The sequence below is a fragment of the Pinus tabuliformis genome, chromosome 1_2, assembly GCF_031772625.1.
Source record: "Pinus tabuliformis cultivar Carrire ecotype Pingquan chromosome 1_2, CPIR1, whole genome shotgun sequence".
Classification (NCBI taxonomy): domain Eukaryota; kingdom Viridiplantae; phylum Streptophyta; class Pinopsida; order Pinales; family Pinaceae; genus Pinus; species Pinus tabuliformis.
Window position 1 is genome coordinate 290579223 of NC_142298.1, and position 14728 is coordinate 290593950.

Genomic DNA, 14728 nt, shown 5'->3' on the forward strand with positions numbered 1-14728 from the left:
GACTGCTCCATGACGTGCGGCCGTTTCAGTGGAGTGGACATTGTGCTCGGTTACGCGCCTTCTATCGTATCTAGTCCTTATCCTGTAGACACATCCTGGCCTCTTTCCTCCTATGTCACAGTGGCCCCTGTTGCTTGTGTTGTTGCTGCTCTTTCAGTAGCCTTGGCCTGTTGTATGGCTTCCTTTACTGCTTCGCAGGCAGCCCTTACCTCCACGGCCGCTTCTTCATTGCGTCTCTGCTAGGCCAACTTTGTGACATGCAACTTGGTTGCATCCTTCTGCATTTGTGCAATTGTTCTATCCCTTTCTGCCAGATCCGAGGTGTGCCATTTGGTAGGCCATGAGTCGAGCACTGAGAAGATAGTGTCAGAAATTGCAATGAAAGGAATCTTGGTCCAGGTCTGCGCCAGGTCCTTACGCGCCTTCATATACACATTGTGTATATCCGCCTTGAAGTCTAAAAAGCTTCGCAGACTATTGTACACTGTGGGGGATAAGCGCAGCCTCCTGTTAATCCAAATCTGGATGCTTGCCTCCATTAGAACCCAGAAGATTTTAGTCTTGCAGATCCTATTCAACAAGAGGGAACTGACTATCCTCAAACAGTTCCCCCGTCACTAGTAAAATAGACAAGAGCAACCACGCGTAGTGGAAGGTCTTGCCCTGCTTCTGAGCTTCCTTGTAGTTGGTTAGAAATTCTTCACAGAGGAATTCGGCCCAGTTGAATTGGACCCCCTCCATGTATTGTTTTGCTAGCACAACGAACGGTGCTAGTACCTCATCGCCGCTACATTTTCTCATCACCTTCCCGGCCAGCAGTTGGGTGACTACACACACCCCTTTGTCTTTAATGCTACTGATTACATAGCCTCTCTTCTTCTTTTTCAATTTGTACTTTTTCTTCATGGCCTCTGCGAGTGCCAAATCTTTGCTTTTGCCAGCTATCTCTGTGAGGTCCTTTCCCTTACAGGGAAGCTGAGAAATCTTGTGAATAAGCTCTGTCGTGATGGGAATAGGCTCTTCCAGCCATAAGTACCCATTGTGCACCAGGAAAATCAATTGTCTGATGACAAAGATCATGATTGGTGCACGGTGAAAATGTAGAATCCATAGTAGGTGGAGTAGCTCGGCCTTCTCCACGGTGTGGAGCCATTTCTGGGGCTCTAACGTTGTAACTAGACCCTCCTTACTCTGTTTCATGAGGTTCTCCATCTGTAAATGTGGGAACTTTTCGCTATCCACGAGGTCCCAGTCTTAAAATTTCATGGTGGGCACGCGACCTAGAGCCGAGCCCTTAAACATAATTCTGGGAGGAGCGGGCTTTGGAGTGTGCTCTTAGCAGCATCCAAATCCTTGGGCACTTTAGCTTTCCCTTTCCACCGAGGGACGTACTCAGGCAATTTTGTTGCAGCGTGCACTAGCTGGATGTCTTCTTCCATTTCCTCATCCGCCTCTATCTCCTCTACGAAAGCCTGGAGGTCCTCCTCCTCATCATCTATCTCAAGGTTGACAGCCTTACCCTTGTCTTCCATGGAAATATTACCAAACCACAGATTTCGCAGGGACATGCGGACTGGTCCCGCTACCTGTGTATCCTTCTTGGGCCTTGGCATCTGGGGTGATTTCGAAAGTTCCAGCGCATACCCTAGGGCTCTGTGCAGCTTCCTTGGCAGTACTCTCTACAAATCCCACACCTCTGCTTGTAGTTGTCATCTTGTTCGAACTATCTGTGGTTGTTCACGAACTTGGGGGCTCAAATATCGATTGGTGCTCAACACTCTATGCTCTTCATAATAGCTCAAATCTCAAACGAACAAGTGTTGTCTCATGGATAAACTTAGGACTTTATAGCGTCTTTTGAATTTGAATTTGACCGTTACCCCCATTTCTAAGTTATTAATGCATCCTTGGCAGCAGATCGTCCCAACTCTAGCTCTTAATTCATGTCTTAATTGCCCACCGCCCGCTCCCTTTTGCCTTAAATTGGTCATCTCGTCATGAATAGTGACATCAACGGTTATTTCCCAGTTGACCCACGTGGCAGCGCAGTGCCCCGTGTGCGGGCGCAAACCTTGTACCATGCTGGTTCTGTGCACACCTCCCTCACCATGCAATTCCCAAACAGACTCTTTTAGAGTCACACACTCTCTTTCAACTGTCTAGAGCACTGAGACTGTGCTCCCTACGGCTAGTCAGGTGGTCGCACCATCTGTGCAAGACTCCAATTTGCCTTCCAGTATAGCCTGTGGCCACTCCTCACTTGCCCTCGTGACAGCTGGCACCGCGAGTTCTACCTTATGCAATGTGCTCCCCTTGTTATTGCATTTGGTAAGGTGCGGTCTCAGCCATGGTAGCAGAGTCATAAATTCTTAGCCAAAATCGTCTAAAACAGTGGTATGATCATCCGTATTTCACCTTGTCATCCTTGGTTTATGAACAAGAAATACTTGTGTGGCCTCGATTTCCAGTATTTTGATCTCAACGTCCATCAACATGCTTTTCTTCCTCAATCGTACCTGATCTTCTTCGAGTTAACAAAGTCTAAGGTTCCCTTGTTGAATGGCTTCCTGAATCCTTATATGGTCATCCTCGCATAGCTATGTGATTTCTTCATCCTGGTCTTCATGCGCTGTCATCACCTCGAAGGCTATTACGTGTAGATTACTTTTGGCATTCCCTTCATAAATCTTGGGTTCTACTTTGTTTCGCATCTTTGGAATCATTTCCGCACTCAGATTTTTGTATATGGTACTATAGGCCCATCGAACTGCTGGCACGCACAAGTCCCAGTCAGTTCATCTCGCCTGGTAAACCTTGTTTAGTACTTCGCACACCCTATGGAATGCTTCGTCATGGAGAATTGGTAATGCACGTCACCTTTCCTATTGCTGTGGTTTGTTCTGATTCTCTAGGCTGGGGGTGGTGTGCGCTTGTGCGGACTGTCCAGCATATGTTTGTACCCTTCGGGAAAGGTGAGCCTACAAGTTGTTCCACCCCATCTAATTGGGTTTAATTCAAAGCTGGGGTTTTCCAAAACATAGGCGCATCATCCTTCTGCATCCATGCCAATCTTAAAAAGTTCCTTGATGTGTATCCCACCATCGTGCGGGTGTTGCACGCAGTTTCCACTTCAGCATATCGAACCGCTACTGCTCTGGTACTGCACTTTCGAATTTGCTTAGAAATTCCTCCATTGCTAACAATCCATCATATGTCAGCAGCTCCCTTGCCTCTGTTGTCACGCAACGCAATGATCTGATCATCATGTTACAGTTCAGCGTTGTTACTTCGCGCAGTTGATTCTGCCATTGCTCTATCTCTTCGTCTGAATCTGACATGTAGGAGCTTTTGTGCTCCCACAAAATCCTTCCATCCGCAGTCGGATTCACCCAATCTTCACCTTGTGCAGTTATCTTGTAGATACAGTCGAGATCATCATCACTATCATCGTTGCGCACTGATTTAGTGTATCGCGCTCCTTTGGCTGGGTCCAGTGGTACTACTATGCGTAGTGACCTTTTCTCAAACGTCACTTTGCGCTTCTTCAGATTTATTACTCCATTCATATCGGTAGCCCAGTCTATTCCTAGTAGCACGGGATAGGGATTGTTGTCATCGATGATTTCTATCACTTCAAAATCCACCTGCGCACTCGCACCTTCAATATCGACCATCACCCCTTGCAATCTTCCCATGGGAAAAGTCTTTTGTTGGTTCGCTATTAGTAACTGAATAGGGGACCACTATAATGTGGGTCTGCCCATGTGTTCCCATGTTTGATTTGGTAGTACGTTCACGTTCGAACCCAGATCCAGGATTACTTGATCCATTTCGTACTCACATATTTGGGCAGTCAACCTTATCTCCCTTCCTATGCACAATGTGTGCTTTCTGAGCTTTTGGACCACGCGCGATTATCCTAACCCTGTGCACCTAGTGATAATTTCCTGTAGCCCTTTGACTACCTTGTTTTCATGCAGTATTTTCATGCATGTCTCCAGAAAGGTAGTGAGAATTGAAGGATCCATCCCTGGTTCTAGTTGATCATTACTACCTGAAGTGGAGGCCTCCAAGAAGCTCTTCCTAGCTTTCATGAATGTCTCCTTCGCACGTTCTAAATCAAATCGGGTTCCTTTGTAGGAGCCTTGTGAACCCACATGCTTTCTTTTGGTTGCTTCCCTTTATCATCTCCCATTTTCATACCACTCCTGAGCATCATGTTGACATTTGGGTCTTCTTCATGTGGTTCAGACCACATCATTTGTAAATTCTGGGTCGAAGGGGGCTGGAGTACCCCCTTTTCACGCATCTTCGTTATCAGCGAAGGGAAATCTTCCACCTTATGATCAAACTGATTACAGTACCAACATGATATCCTAGTTGGATTCGTACAATCGTGGGCATAATGCCCTGGCCCTCCACAATTGTAACAAATTATCTGTCCGTGACCCCTTCTTGGTCCCATTCCACCTTGACCCCGATCACGCCCTTGAAACCCAGCACGCGCCATCCTTGCATTTGGGTCGATGGCTTGCGTTTCGGCCTGCACCCTGTAGGAAGGAGTCTGATCCATCATTATTTCATAGCTTCGGCAGGTGCATTCTTCATGGCCTACCGACCTGCAGAACTTACAAAACAACTGCTAGGACATCTGCGTATACTTCTGTAACAGATGACAATTATCCATGGTATGTTTTCCTCCTATCTGGCAGATCGCGCATCACAATGCAGATGTCGCGCTTGACCCCACCTATGCCTCCTGTCTTAATGGCATTAGCCCTCCTCCATCCAAGTAGTTCACGAACACTGGGTAGTGATCTTTGTCGTGGCCCTGGCCCTTGCATTTTATGCACCATACTTCCTCGCGCACCTCTGGCTGAGGTGCCCTATCCTGTTTCAAACTTTGCATTTCCAGACACAAATTATGTAGCTGCGCGTGGATCTGTTGGACTTCCAATCTAGGGTCTTATATAGGGGTCTCATGCAACCTCATTTCCATCTCCAACGCTTCGACCTAGGTGGAAATTTTTTGCTGTGACAGTGTCATCCTTATGTGTGGCGTAAGTGAGGCCACAAACCATGCACGATGTTGTGCATCCATTAACGTCATATTAGCTTCGCGGATCGTACTCTTCAGCCTTTGTTCTAGATCCTAGGGGGTCTCTTGCTCGGGAGCATCACGATCTCGTTAAACCCAATGATTGATTGTGTCTCTGATTTTGGCCTGCTCAATTCCCTATTCAGCGCGGTCCATATCTTTACAATTCCTGCATTCGGGTGGTCGTTAGAATGCTTGATATACCATGTTAATGCGCGATCCTATAGCGCGCTCACTAGTGTAGCCTTTTTTATATTATCATCCACGACGCCCTGTCCTTCCCATACTGCTCTTACTACAAACCAAAATCGGTTTAGATCTTCATTCCCTACTCCTCTAAATTCTAGTAGTTTGATTGCGCTTTCCATACTGAACTATGGGGGTGGCAGAGGTGGAGTGGGTGGAGCTGGAGGTGAGGGGGGTGAAGTGGGTGGCGACATGGGTGGAGGTGGTAAACGTGGAATTCCGTACTTTATAAAACTAACCGCGCTTCTCAGAGAAAACTTCATGAGTTCCTCCTCACTCTCCCACGAGGGTGAAATTAAGGGACTGTTTTCTAATTCTTCACTACTTCCGCTTTTGTAGATCTTTCCGTTTCGCATAGTCCCAAACATTAATTTGTTTGCATAACCCAATTTTCAGATAATAGCATCTTCATCCAAGTGTTCAAAGATTTAATATACATACCTCGCGGTCCCTTGAGAAAACGTCACTCTGCCTTGCTGTAGCTGACGGTCGTGTCTACCGCGAACTTAGTGATAAATCCTCCTATTATTTAGTCGAGCCAGTGGTCCACAGCTTGCGCTATCTTATCTTCTGAGGCTTCTAGTCTGCGCACTATTTCCGAAGTCCACACTATTGGTTTGTCGAGCCTACACCTTCCCTGGCTGTCTGCTAACTTTGTGATCCACTCATACAGCTTAGATGGAAAAAATGCAAAGAAAATTTTGTGGATTTTAGTGTACAAGTAGCGATCCAACCACTATTCCTTAGATACTCATGGATTTCTGATTTCCTGCGCCGCGAACTCATGAATCTTCTTGTCCAACCACTCTTCAATTTATTTCTTTGTAGGGTTCCAGTGGCACGACATCAGACATCCTTTATGTAGATCTCAGTCCTGGCAATGGAACCATTTGTTGGCTTAGTGGGTCCTGACCCAAGTTCAGAGGTGATTTAGCCAAGAAAATCTCGGTACTACTTTCCCTTTCGGCAATAGTCCGCGGAGCGCGGACTGAGGTCTCATCCGAAGTAGTATGGGAGGGTGCTAGAGCCAGGTTTCTGCACCCTAGGGATGTCTGATGGGCTTCTGGAGGTCCGCGATCTATCCTGTCGCTACGCGCACTTGTGATCCCTTCGTGACCTGCGGTGCGACTTCCGCAACCCTACTCCGGGCATGACCCGTATAATACCCAAGATCCTTTCTAATTAACCGATTACTTAACTCGTGTGTATAAGATTTATGGTTATTACATCATATTCATCAATTATATCAGTGCGCGCAATACATAAATGAATACAAACATAAAGAGTATAATGCACAACAAATACACAAGAATAGAAATCAACTTCTCTTTTATTAATCTTCAATCTTGCTTACAACCTCAACACCGCCCTGTGCACTCAGTTGTGGACTCTACTAGTCCTATGTGCACTCAGCTGCAGAGCCTCTTCCTACTACTACAACCCAAGACACTTAGAATTCTCCTCTAAACTTGAACCATTCCTACACTACTCATCTATCGGCTTCCTTCCCTTACAACTTAGATCCTCACTCTATTTATACAATCCCCGACTTTACACTAATTTACAATACAATGTTTAGGGCGGACAACCCTATGACTCAATTGTACACTTCATGCTCTGCGCCCGCAATTCGCGAAGTTTTACACATCTTTGACCAAAACTTGGGCTTTGAGCCCCAAAACCTGCTATGGGGGGATTCCATGCCCAAAAAATAATAGGAAGATGACCTACCTCATTCTGATGCTGTAACACACTCCTTTCTTTAAGATCTCGAATCGCTTGCTCTTCGGGCTCAAATCTACTACTCACAATGTTTGAATACCTGTGCAAGAGATCAAAAACACAACAAAGAATACAAGTACAACAAGCATAATCGAAAGTAATCCACTTAACAGATCAAGGAGAATCAAGATAAATAATCCATTAACACAAACATTTATGGAAAGTGAACCAACGGTTGTATATATTAATGAAATAAAGGAGGTAGCATACAACCAAGCCTTGATGTCAATAAGATCTCCTTGAGTGATTGTCCAAGCCCAAGCTCAAGCTCTCCAGGCACTCCTTCTCTAATCCAAATGAGTAGCATGTAGGCACTATCTCAGCATAAGGGTGCAAATAATTAGAGACCAACCATTTAGGAATGGAAGAGGATGAATATATAGGCAAGGAGAGGGAGTTAAGATCTCTCCAAAGATATGGGAAGACCCTCATCTCAAGGAGGTAGCTTATAGGGATAATATCAAAGGGAAATATTGGGAGAATTCGACCACATCCACATCGAACAGCATCCAACTCGTATTTCTAGAAGCCTCTATATCACGAAGCTTCTGGTCTTCTTTGGGAAAACTTGCCTTCTAGTGATCAGTGTGAGTATCCAAGTAAAAAGTGTGTTGACGACGTGACGCTAGTATGGTGCAACCCTCCATCAGCATTTGTTTCCAGTGTCAGGGTTGCATTGGTCCTGAAATTAGGGTTTTAGAGCTTACTTCTTCAGGGAAGGCTCCAAGCATGTTTCCATCAGTATTTTAGGGAGGATCTGAAATGAATATCAGGATGGGTACAATGCATGATTGCCAAGTTTCGGGCACTTCAAGGTATGACACAGGGAAGTGTGGGAGGCATGACAAAATACTATGTAATAGCCACATGGGCATTCAAATGATGATGTGGCCTTAAATGGGGGGATTTAAAGGGGCATAACTTTGCATTTTTGGCTTATCTTGAGATAAAATATATATCATTGGAAATCTCTCGAGGAGAAAAAGATGATCTTCATATCGAAACTATGATTTAAGGTTAAATAAGATTGAGGATTTTTGAATAACCACATATTCATAACATACCTTGAAGGTTGGGTCATATTATTCTCTACAACCCTAATATGGAATTAGAGGGTTGGGTGTGTTACATATCAAACCAAATTTATCATCCTAAAGGATGAAAAAAGAGACAATGTTACCTTTAGGGATAATGCTTCTAAAAGGATAGCTGAAAAAGGTACAATTATTCTTCATGATGGAAACACTAAAATAAAGAATATCTTTTATGTTGAAGGGTTAAAACATAATCTTCTAAGTGTTATAAAAATGTTTGATCAAGGTTACAACATCACATTTCATTCTAAAGTATGTGAGATAAGAAAATCAAGCTCAAGAAGATTAGTGGAAAATGAAAATAGAACCCTAAGAAATGTATACATCCTCGATGAAGTCAAAGGAGAAAAATATTGTATGGGACAAGCAAAGGAAATTTAGTTATGGCATAGAATTATTGGTCATATTTTCTTTGAAAATATAGTAAGACTCAGTAAGACATAAAAAATAAGAGATATACTAAGAATCTCATAATGTATTAACACTATTTGCAAGCCATGTCATCATGGGAAGCAAATGATAATTAGTTTCAAAATAAAGTAGTACTTAGCATCGATGCCATTGGAACATGTACATATATATCTCTACAGGCCAATAAAAACAAAAATTTTAAAAGGTGAGATTTATTTTATGTTTCTCATTGATGATTACACAAGAATGACATGGGTTACATTACTTAAAGAAAAATCTAAAGCATTAGCAATTTTTCAAGCTTTCAAATCAATAGTTGAAAATGAGACTCAATTTAAAAATCAAGTGCTTAAGATAAAATAGAGGAGGTGAGTTTAGCTCTAATGAACTTAATTAGTTTTGTGAGAATCATTAAATCAACATACATTTTTATTAGCAAGGAATCCATAGAAAAATGGAGTTGTAGAAAGGAAGAAAATAACTATATAGGAAATGGGTAGAACAATGTTGAATGAAGGAAAACTACTAGACACATTTTTGGGAGAATCAGTCCTCACAGTAGTCTACATTTTGAGTGGAGAAAAAATTATATTGAACAACAATAAGACACCATATGAATTATGGAAAGGTATACTAGCTATAGTCAAATACTTCAAAGTATTTCGGAACAAGTTCTATATAAATACAAATGAAGATAATTTAGGAAAAGTTTGGTTCTAGAACAAATGAAGGTATATTTCTTGGCTATGCATATGGAAGAAATGCCTACAAATGTTATAAAACCAGATTTCAAAAGTTGGTAGAAAGTATTTATGTAAGATTGGATGAAGAAATACCTCAAAAATAAAAGACACAAAAAAATGAAAATCTATAAAATACAATCTACAAAAAATGAGAAAAAGAAGAAGAAGAAGAAAAGAAAGAGAAGAAGAAATAGAATATGAATAGCCAACGACATCATCCAGACTTATCCAAAAATATCATCCACAAAATCATATTTTTGGTGATATAGATACATGAGTTCATACTAGAAAAGGATTTGTAGGTACACCAAAACAAGAAAACATTTCTTTGTTATCCAAAGAAGAGCCCAAGATATTTATAAAATCTAGTGAAGATAAGCATTTGATTAATGTTATGAAAAAGGAGCTAAATCAAATTAAGAAGAAGGATAAATGGGAACTTTTTCCCATACAAAAAGAGAAGAATGTGATTGGAACCAAATCAATATTCAAGAACAGGTTGAATGAATTTAGAAAAGAAGTAAGAAATAAAGAAATATTTGTCTGTGAAGGTTATGCTTAAGTTGAGGTTATTGACTTTGAAGAAATATTTCCTATAGTTGCAACATTATAATCAATCAAAATGCTTTTGGAATTTGTGTGTTTCAAGAACTTCAAAATCTATCAAATAGATGTCAAGTTATACTTTCTAAATCGAAATCTATAAGAAGTATATGTTGAATAAGCAAAATGATTTGAATTGTCAGAAAATGAAGATCATGTATGTAGATTGAAAAGATAAGTCTAAGAACTAAAAAAAACTCCAATATATTAGCATTAAAGACATGAAAAAAACATACATCAACAAGGTTTCAAAAGAGGAACAATAGACAACAATTTTTACATCAAGAAAACAAAATAAAAAATTGTTAATCATTGGTTTACGTGGATGGTATCATTTTTGGAAGTAATGATGACATAATGAGACAAAATTTTGGATGTCCATGCTTGGATAATTCTTGTTCTTTCTTGGTTTGAACATTTCTTGATCCAACAAAGGAATATTCATTTCTCAAACCAAATACATCAAAGAGATATTGAAGAAATTTGGAATGGAAGATTGTGCACGTGTGATGCAGGAGCATTGGAAAAAAAATTTAAATGTTATTAGATATTATTATTTTTTGAGGAAGTTGGATTCCTCATGCAATGATTTTAATTTTTTAATAATTAGTTGGACTCTAGAAATATTATCATCGAATATTACTAATTAGGATAGCAAAAAAATGAGTAGTCATAGTTTTGATTTTTCCAAATTAGTTACTAAATAATGTGTCTTATCCATTTGTTATGGATCTTCATCCTATTTTAGATTTATTTTGAAGTTTATAAATCAGTAAGCCTGTGGAGAACTAGAAAAGTATTGGAGGTATGTGTAAGAGGAGGAGAAAGCTAATTATTTCCATTATGAACCCTTTCTTGATTCATTGAAGGAAAAAACTATCTTGTTGTAATATATTTTTCAAGATATTATATTATGTTTTTTTTGGAGCATTGTAAATAAATATACAGACAACGTACTTAATATTTGAATGGATGCATATTCCAAGCTATAGAAATTTGATAGAAATTGCAATTTCTCAAGAATTCAAACTGAAATTGGGAGACACAAATTCTACTGTATTAATTTGTGGAATGGAAATTACAATTTAGAGACACATGCATAGAACCCAACTCGGAAAAACTCCTCAAGCCTCTTTGCATTAATTAGTTGAATAGAGAAACTATTACAATTTCATGCTCTTGCTATGAGCACCACCTGCAAAAGAAAAATTGTTCTCTCTACTGAATGACATATGGCCAACACTTAGTCACTATATTCCTCCTATAGCTTCCGATTTCCTTGCGAAAATGTGAGCTAATTCAAGCTCTTAAACAACAGAAAAGGTCATTATTTCCTTGCGCAATTCCCAAGGTTTGATCAACTGTCTGAATGCAAAATTTTGTACACTCTACTAGAATACAAATAATTTTTAGCTGAAGAATTAAAATTCCATGCATGCATGAGATATTTTGGGTTGGTTGATCAGTTAACTGACAGATCTCTAAGTTATACTGTTGTCTCACTGCTCAACTAACTCTATTAATTGTTAGAGGTCATTTAACTAAGTACAACTAAAACTAACAGAACTAGATTGCTAAAATTTAGCAATCAACACATGCATGATTGAACTCCACGCCCACTAATGTGAATTTTCTGATCTAACTGAGTGACAAGAGCCATTCCACACAAGTTAATTGCCTCCAGGTTGTCTTGCTAAAGTGGAAATTCTATTTACTCAATTTTACTATGGCTAAAGTCAAATTGAGTCTTTCTTGTTATACTTTCTAACACTCCCTCTTAGAAATAAAGGGATTTTTCACCACCCGTATCCTGCACCTATGGAATATATTGTACCACTTCCTCTCACTATTGTTATTGCTACTACAACAACTACAATTGAGAATAATCCAAAATATGAAATAAACTATGTATCTGAGTTTCAAGTATCTCCTAAGCATCTAGCTACTACTAGTATTTGCACTTTTTGCTGAGAAAAATGCACTGTTGTTGATTATGTAATGTGTCTCTTGCACTGCTATCAATACTGCTATGTGCTCCTCGAAATCTGATTGCAATTATCACTCAAGATCTAACTACATCAACTAACATTGATCCTTCTTCTACTGGACATTATGGGCCCTTATAGCAAGGTAATGATCCATGAGGAAAGTATACTGCAACTTCTCTCCTATGGATCCTGCCCAATTTTTTCCAACTCTGGGGTTAAGGCACGACATCGCCCCACCTTTGATCTAAACTTAAATTTGAAGGTTTCATGTAAAGTTTTGCAAGTTATTTTATATCTTATGGGAAATGGATTGATATTGAAAAAGCGCACAAACTAAGTTAAATTTTGTAGATTTTAAAAATGAAAAATAGACAACAATAAGCATCACAAATGATCAATTTGATGATGAAGTTCACCCCTCCTGGGCTACATCTCTGGTTCTAGCTTTCAATGTTTTCCCTTTAAATTATATGCTCAAATGTGTAATTACATCAATATACAATCCTCAAATTACAAAAATAACATTGCCATTGTACAGAACACCCAAAAACCCCTGTGTAGGCTCTTCTTGGGATCAAAAAGGCTAAAAAATGGCCAAGTTAGGCCTCCTTCTTCATTTCTTTGCTAATTATTCTACAAATTAATCTCTCTGTCAAAAATGGAAACGAGATTTGACTTTGGCAGTGTTGGACAACGAAAATTTCATAGTTGTAGGTAGTGGTCTCGACCATGAAACCTATCATTTAGGTGCAAGTTATCAAATGGATAATAGAACCCAGTTCCCCTATTTCTCCAACTTCGGTCACATGGAAGTAATATGATTGTGGGGCCCGCCTACCCCCGCTCCTGGTCATGTTAAGCTTGATGGAACCATGCGAGAGGTGTTACATGCCTACCCCGCCCAAAGTTTTCATTGGCCATCGCATGATTACAATATAACCCGGGGCTTGGGCCATGTGCCCCACCCCTTCTACCTTATGCCACGGTTATAACAACACTCCATAATAAGTGGTACTCATGGCTTAGAGGTAAGGCATTTCGTTGTGTATTGTGAAGTCGTGGGGTCGAAACTTGCGGAGGCTCATCCAGTCCATAACCAAAATATTGGCGTCATATGGAGTGCCTCATGGTGCTCTGTGATTGGGTCACATATCACTCCATGATTGGCCCAAACCAAATCACCACCAACTAATCAAATCATGTCTTTTGCCTCTATACGACCGAGCCACATGTCCTGTACTAATTATCCATACTTCATAGTCACCTTGTTGACGTTCGCAACATGTCAGTGTACAGACTACCACGTGGCAACCATACAATGCCTAGTCAACCCTGCAAGTTGACTTTTTTATTGTTTGCCAAAAAATTTAGAATGCAATAACTTCCTCATATGGTGTCGAATTGAAGTAATTTAGGAATTGTTGGAATCAGAATGAAGAGATGTACGATTTGGCACTAGTTTCAAGAGGATTTGAGAAGTTTGAATTTTTAGCATAATTTGGACCCCCTGGATCATTCGTCCCCACTAGAAGCTTTTGGACTGCTATAGGGATCAATGCACAGGTGTTTGGTGATGTAGAAAACCCTCAAGGATCTTCCCAGAATCCTCGACAAACAGTCAGATTACCTACAATTGTAACAAAGATACATGCATAACTATGTTTAAAAAATGAATATCAAAGTGAGAAGCAATTATTACCTTGAGTCTTAGTGTGGTGTTGCTGGAGAGCGCAATGCAGCTAGGCGGAAGACCCCTGAGCTGGATCCAGATCAAAACCTACACATAGCAAAGACAAGCATAATATCACAGCATAAAACCTTGATAAACAAATGCATGAACATATAAAAGATATCTAGTTTCATATAACTAAGCCACTCATGCTAGAAGATATTAGATCGACATATAAACAAGTTTATACTACCAACATCATGGAGTGGGGAACACAACTACAGTTCTATATTGATGTAGAAAGATTGATTATAACCATCATTTGCATCAGCCTTCCCTTACCCCGCCAACTCCTCTCTCTCTCTCTCTCCCTTCTTAACCTCTTCTGATGCCTTAGTCTAAGACTCTGCTTGATAGTCAAATAGGAAATCCTTTCAAATGTTTTGACCTCTTTCACAATGGCCCAAGCCTTGCATATATAGCATGTAGGGTTAGGGTTGCCAAGTCCTTCATGAGTTCCATTAGGCAAAAGCAGTGATGTTTCCATGCTTTAATGCTCTTCCCCATTTTCAATCCACCTTACTTTACATGGATTGGTACCTTTGAGCCCCACTTGAAGATACTCCACATTGCCTCTGTGTGAAGTCCTTATCCTCTTGTCAAGAATTGAGTCTTCCTGCGACTCATTTAAATATTCAAGAGAAAAATCTTCAATAGATGGAATGTTAGCATTCTCTTCTCTATCATCAATCATTAGAGGCTCATACAATCTCAAATTTTCCACATTCACAATGGAATAAATTTTCATGTAAGGTGGAAAATCTAGTCGGAAAGCATTGTTACTAATCTTCTCCAAGATTTTAAAAGGACCATATCTGATTATCTTGACCTTTTTACCTTCACCTTGTAGTATTTCCTTGCTGATTTACCACAAAAATTGATCTCCCACTTGGAAAACATGATCAACCTTATTCTTGTCATGTCTTGCTTTGTACTTGCCTTTGCTTCTCTCTAGTTGTTCTTGTACCCTTTGATGCACTAGATGAATATTTTCAATGAATTGCTTGGCCTTGTCCACATCACTATGTCCACCT